This window comes from Erpetoichthys calabaricus, chromosome 4 (genome assembly GCF_900747795.2).
Source record: "Erpetoichthys calabaricus chromosome 4, fErpCal1.3, whole genome shotgun sequence".
NCBI classification, from domain to species: Eukaryota; Metazoa; Chordata; class Cladistia; order Polypteriformes; family Polypteridae; genus Erpetoichthys; species Erpetoichthys calabaricus.
The window spans coordinates 7,017,841-7,023,840 of NC_041397.2; the positions used below are offsets into that span (position 1 = coordinate 7,017,841).

At 42.9% G+C, this 6,000-nt stretch overlaps 1 long non-coding RNA gene across 1 annotated transcript in view; it reads left to right on the forward strand.

Annotated features, from left to right (window-relative positions):
* Positions 1–5,056, forward strand: part of LOC127527476 (uncharacterized) — a 94,349-nt gene extending 89,293 nt beyond the window's left edge. Inside the window, exon 3 of the long non-coding RNA XR_007934779.1 lies at positions 4,965–5,056. This is a non-coding gene — a long non-coding RNA (uncharacterized LOC127527476). The remainder of the gene's footprint in view (positions 1–4,964) is intronic.
* Positions 5,057–6,000: the final 944 nt, after the last annotated feature.

The following is a 6,000-nucleotide window of genomic DNA, read 5'->3' on the forward strand; positions in this document are numbered from 1 at the left end:
GAGCGTCCACGGAGCCATCTGTCATCGTTACGGCACTTTAGGCTTATAAGGACTTTGTATGACGAAGGACACGGAATTAAAGGGTGTTTGAATTTATATTTTCTCCAGTTTTTATTTGGAATGGCAGGAGGCCCAGACTGAAACATGCCATCTTAATCCAGGAGAGGTGTGATGCTGGTGTCACACTTGCAGATTTGCAACTGTACCAATGGGCTAATGAGTTATGTCCATTATGGAGCCTTTAAATCCTCCCAGCTTGGTGTCCCACTTAGTCTGCTTTTAGCCTCTCCCTATAAATTAAGTTCAATTATATGAGGCAATTTGAATGTTAGGACAACCCTAATGTCACCTGAAGCCCTTTAAGACATTTATGACAGCTGAAAGGAAGGTGGGTGACATACTGTGGTGAGATGGAGGTCCATGGTGGTGGAAGTTGTTTAATTGCTTCTGATTCCAAGGATTAATAAAATAACAGTGGGAGGTCAATGTTTTAGTTACAGGGGGTCCCTAAACTGTGGACTGGTCTGCCTGCTACTATAAGAGATGTCCCTTCAGTCTAAGTTTTCAAATCCCAGCTGAAGACTCATTACTTCAGTTTAGTAGACCCTGACTAGAGCTGCTGATTAACTGTACAGACTTCATCTCTGTTGTCAGTCATTAGCACTAAAACATAAGTAATACGAGAGTAATAACTTGTTACTAGCCCTCAACTATTCTGTTTCTCTTCTTAGTACTCAAATGTGGCACTTGGTGCCACTGCCCACCTGCCAAGTTGTTCTGCCTGCCTACGGTAAAGTCATCCCTGATGGAGGATTGCAGGACTCATCAGGTAGAGGGGACCTTTCAACAGATTGGCTGTCTCAGCTGTGGAATGGCCAATAGGGGGAGGCAGTTTGATGGCTGAGGTCTCCAGGACTCTGAACAAATCCAAATCCTATGATGTGATATCATCTACTGTTGAATTCTGCTCTCTACTTGTAATATTTCTATTGCACTGATGATTACTGATGGGTACTGTATTGTATTGATCCCCTTCTTTTTGACTTCCACTGCATGCCCAACCTATCTGGAAAGGGGTCTCTCTTTCAACTTCCTTTCCCAAGGTTTCATGCATTTTTTCCCTACTAGAGTTTTTTTGGGAGTTTTTCCTTGTCTTCTTAGAGAGTCAAGGCTTGGGGGCTGTCAAGAGGGAGGGCCTGTTAAAGCCCATTGTGGCACTCCTTGTGTGATTTTGGGTTATACAAAACTAAATTGTATTGTATTCAGAACACTGGACGATGTGACGCATGAACGTATGCCACACGATTTTGTATCTTACTGTATGCCGGCCACTTGCTTTTGTTTATCAGACATTACACCTGTACATTGGAATGAACGCTGGACAGATGGGCAGCTTATCATTTTATACGTTTGTAACAGAAGACACAAAACAAAGTCCAAGTTTTGGGGACCGTCCCTGTTTAGTGATGGTTTGTCGAAAATTATAGCTTGGTCTTTATAGTCTTGAGTCCAAAACAGAACTGATCAAAGTAAGAACGGCAGACATTTACAGAATGAAGCAGCAGGAAGTGATGTGTTAAACAGGTGGCATTCTGGGAACCGGAAGTGACATCATCTGGAGGTGGGACTTGGAGGGTTGGTGATCGTTATTCGGGTGATTCTTCAGCTGTTCGGCGGGGAGAAGAGGAGAGAGAGTAAAAGTACAGCGTCAATCCCCATTACCCAATTACTATTATTTGAGCCCATTCACTGTCTCCCATTGGCGCGTGTGACAATGTTGTAACCAGTAGAGGGTTACACCAAGCTCCAAACCCCAAACCCAATAATGTCCTACACAATCATGAGTTTAAATAATGGATTTTTAATCCTCCAAGCACCAACTAGCATAAAGTTAAATGAAGAGCTGCCAATAACCGTACACACCATGACTCTTTCCTCTCCATCCACCTCTAATTAAATGTTGACCGCTGCCTCCCAACTCTGACTCCACGAAAAAAGGCAGTGGAGGTTGATGGATAGGCAACACTTATATACTCCTTATATACTGGAGGGAATTGCGCGGAGCACTTCCAGGTTAGTCTTCCCCTGACAGCGCCCAGTGACACTGCACTTTTGGACTCAAGTTCCCATCAACCCATCCAGGCATCCAAGCTGAGAAGCCTCCAGCGTACCACTGACACCTAAATTATGGGGGAGTGGAAATGCTACTGGTCTCCAGCTTCTGCTTGTCCATCCCCTGGCACCTACGTTTTGTCCAGAGGTCATGCAGTCATCTAGCCAGGATACCCTTCTATCCTGCATGACACTCACAAAGTATAGAGATGCCCCTTCAGTTTCAACTTTTGAAGACTCACAACTTTAGTCCAGCATACCCTGACTAGAGCTGCTGTACATAATGCGTCTCTGATTGTTAGTCATTTGTACAAAAAATATCAGCAATGTGGTAATTAATAAGCCATTACTAACCCTCCTCTGTTCTGTTTCTCTTCTTGGTATCCTACAATGAACTTGGTGCCACTGCTCTAGTGCCATGCTGCTCTCCTCCCAATGGGAAAGACACCTGAGATACTTGGAATGAACAGATTGAATCATCCTGGTCCAGGACTGACATTTTGTTTTGTGAATTTTGATAGAGTTCATTATTTATTACAGTCTGAAAAATTTTGGGAACCCCTCTAAATTATTTGGATTTTGGCAGTGTTTTCAAAGTAGCAAATTCCTTTTAATATCTGACATGCCTTATGGACACAGTAGGATTTCAGCAGTGACATTAAGTTTATTGGATTAACAGAAAATATGCAATATGCATCATAACAAAATTAGACAGGTGCAGAAATGTGGGCACCCCAACAGAGATATGACATCAATACTTAGTTGAGCCTCCTTTTGTCCTCTAGACGTTGATCTCCTATAGCCTCTGATGAGTGTCTGATTCTGGATGGAGGTATTGTTGACCATTCTTCATACAAAATCTCTCCAGTTCAGTTCAATTTGATGGACAGCCTGCTTCAAATCATCCCATAGATTGTCAATGATATTCAAGTCAGGCGACTGTGACGGCCATTCCAGAACATTGTACTTCTCCCTCTGCATGAATGCCTTTGTAGATTTCCAACTGTGTTTTGGGTCATTGTCTTGTTGGAATATCCAACCCCTGCGTAACTTCAACTTTGTGACTGATGCTTGAACATTATCCTGAAGAATTTGTTGATATTGGGTTGAATTCATCTGACCCTCGACTTTAACAAGGGCCCCAGTCCCTGAACTGGCCACACAGCCCCACAGCATGATGGAACCTCCACCAAATTTGACAGTAGGTAGCAGGTGTTTTTCTTGGAATGCAGTGTTCTTCTTCCACCATGCAAAGCACTTTTTGTTTTGACCAAATAACTCAATTTTTGTCTCATCAGTCCAAAGCACTTTGTTCCTAAATGAATCTGGCTCGACTAAATGAGCATTGGCATACAACAAGCGACTCTGTTTGTGGCGTGAGTGCAGAAAGGGCTTCTTTCTCATCACCCTGCCATACAGATGTTCTTTGTGCAAATTGTGCTGAATTGTAGAACGATGTACAGATACACCATCTGCAGCAAGATATTCTTGCAGGTCTTTGGAGGTGATCTGTGGGTTGTCTGTCACCATTTTCACAATCCTGCACATATGCCGCTCCTGTATTTGTCTTGGCCTGCCAGATCTTCTGGGTTTAACAGTAACTGTGCCTGTGGCCTTCCATTTCCTGATTCCATTCCTTACAGTTGACTGACAGTTAAACCTCTGAGATGGCTTTTTGTAGCCTTCCCCTAAACCAGGAGACTCAACAATCTTTGTGTTCAGATCTTTAGAGAGTTGCTTTGATGATCCCATGCTGTCACTCTTCAGAGGAGAGTCAAAGGGAAGGAAGCACAACTTGTAATTGACCACCTTAAATACCTTTATATCTCATGATGGGACACACCTGTCTATGAAGTTCAAGGCTTAATGAGCTCATCAACCAAGTAGTCAGCATTGAGAAGTGACAGGCATTCAAATCAGCACAATGACAAGGGGACCCACATTTGTGCACAGCCAGTTTTTCACATTTGATTTCATTTCATACAACTAAATACTACGTCACTAAAAAACTTTGTTTGGAAAACACTGCAGTACTCAGATGTTCCTAGGAAATGAAAGACATACCACTGTTATCTTTACTGTTGAAAGGAGAGTCAATTATTATGTAGGAGTTCCAAAACTTTTTCATATGATTGTATATGTGCATAGACCTATAGTGGTGAGTCCTGGTAATAAATGGTCCATCCATCAATGTGTCATTATTATTATTATTATTATTATCTTTGTGGTGAAGCCTTACCGTTCATATCAGAAAACTAAAAAAACATCATCATGAGAACAACTTTGCTCCTTGTAAAATTATGACGTCATTCATTTTCAACTATAGCTGACAGCAGTGTCATTCTCAGACACTTGATACAGTAAATACAGGCCCAGATCGAAGACGTTGCTGCAAAGAAATATCCAGAAGAGGACAATTTTGTCATTGTTAATTTACATGATGGCCTGTGCAGCCCTTGATGGTCCTGCTTTTACAGATGTTTGCAATGTGCGACCTCTAGTTGTCTTTTCAAACCCTGGCTAATTAAATCGATATGTTTTGATACAGCATATTTTGTCTGTCCTTCAGTTTTTTGCCTTTTGCTCTTGTCACACACATGCGATTAGGAGGAAGCTGAGTGGACCAAGTGGAGGTAATTACTCGCCAGGCCAGGGGATGGCAGGGTGCGCTAAACCTTCTGTTATCTCTGTAGGCCAAATACAGGAAAACCTACCTGATTTATCATCAACAACAGAGAGGCAGGATTGCATTGGTTTGGACATGTGCAGAGGAAAGATGCTGAGTAAACTGGGAGAAGGGTGCTAAGGATAGAGCTGACAGGCAAGAGGAGAAGAGGAAGGCCTAAGAGAAGGTTTATGGATGTGGTGAGAGAGGACATGCAGGTGATGGGTGTAACAGAACAAGATGTTGAGGACAGGAAGATATGGAAAAAGATGATCCACTGCTGCAACCTCTAATGGGAGCAGCCAAAAGAAAAAGAAGAAGAAGGTAACTTCCGACACTTTTGGCATTCCTGCACCAAGAATGGCATCACTTCTGATTCTGGACACAGATGACGTCAATACTGGTTTTGGCCTTTAAAGCTGCCATCATATCACTACTTCATCAGTTCAGTTTGGAACTCAATGAGCGCACATCTCAACTTATTTCTATACCCTTTTGCAGCCAATGAATATACGGGTGGCTGCCCCAAACCTTTCTCGTGTGATGAGACTCTTTTACACTCTAAAGCTAAGACTCTGTAGCCGTCATTTACTTTACTCCACGTGACTCTGAGACCTTGACGGTGATGTGTGCAGCCCTCAGAGTATTTTGCGTAGGGAGTGCCCCAAAAATATCTCAGCCTACTTAAATCCAGCCCTGGCAGCCATCCTGGATGAAACATAACATACACTTTATTTTGGATAATTGGAAAAAATAATGTAATCTATCCATAATTCAATTTTGTAGCTCAATAAAATGTGAGAATGAGTCCTCCTTAATGTCAGTGTGCTATCTGGCGCAACCCGAAAATTCAGATCCAGACTGAAGTTTGCCCTCCGCCCTTCTCTTCTTTATGTTGCGGCTCATCGTGTTCTCCTCTCGTCTTTTGCTTATTTCTGTTGATTTACGGCTCACTTTGCCTTTTAATCCACTTCAAGGCACAGTGATTAGACCACCCTGTTCCAAGTGCTTTGCAAACATTTTATGGAGCAGCCTGCTACTCGAGTTGGAAAGTCACCTAAGAAGGTGCCATCGAGGAGGTCAAAGACAGGAGACGGACCCAGAAGAGGACACAACACACATAAACACGCTGGCCATCCATGTGTGTCTAAGCAGACTGCTGAGGGTGGACATGTCTGTGTGTGTGTGTGTGTGTGTGTGTGTGTGTGTGTGTGTGTGTGTGT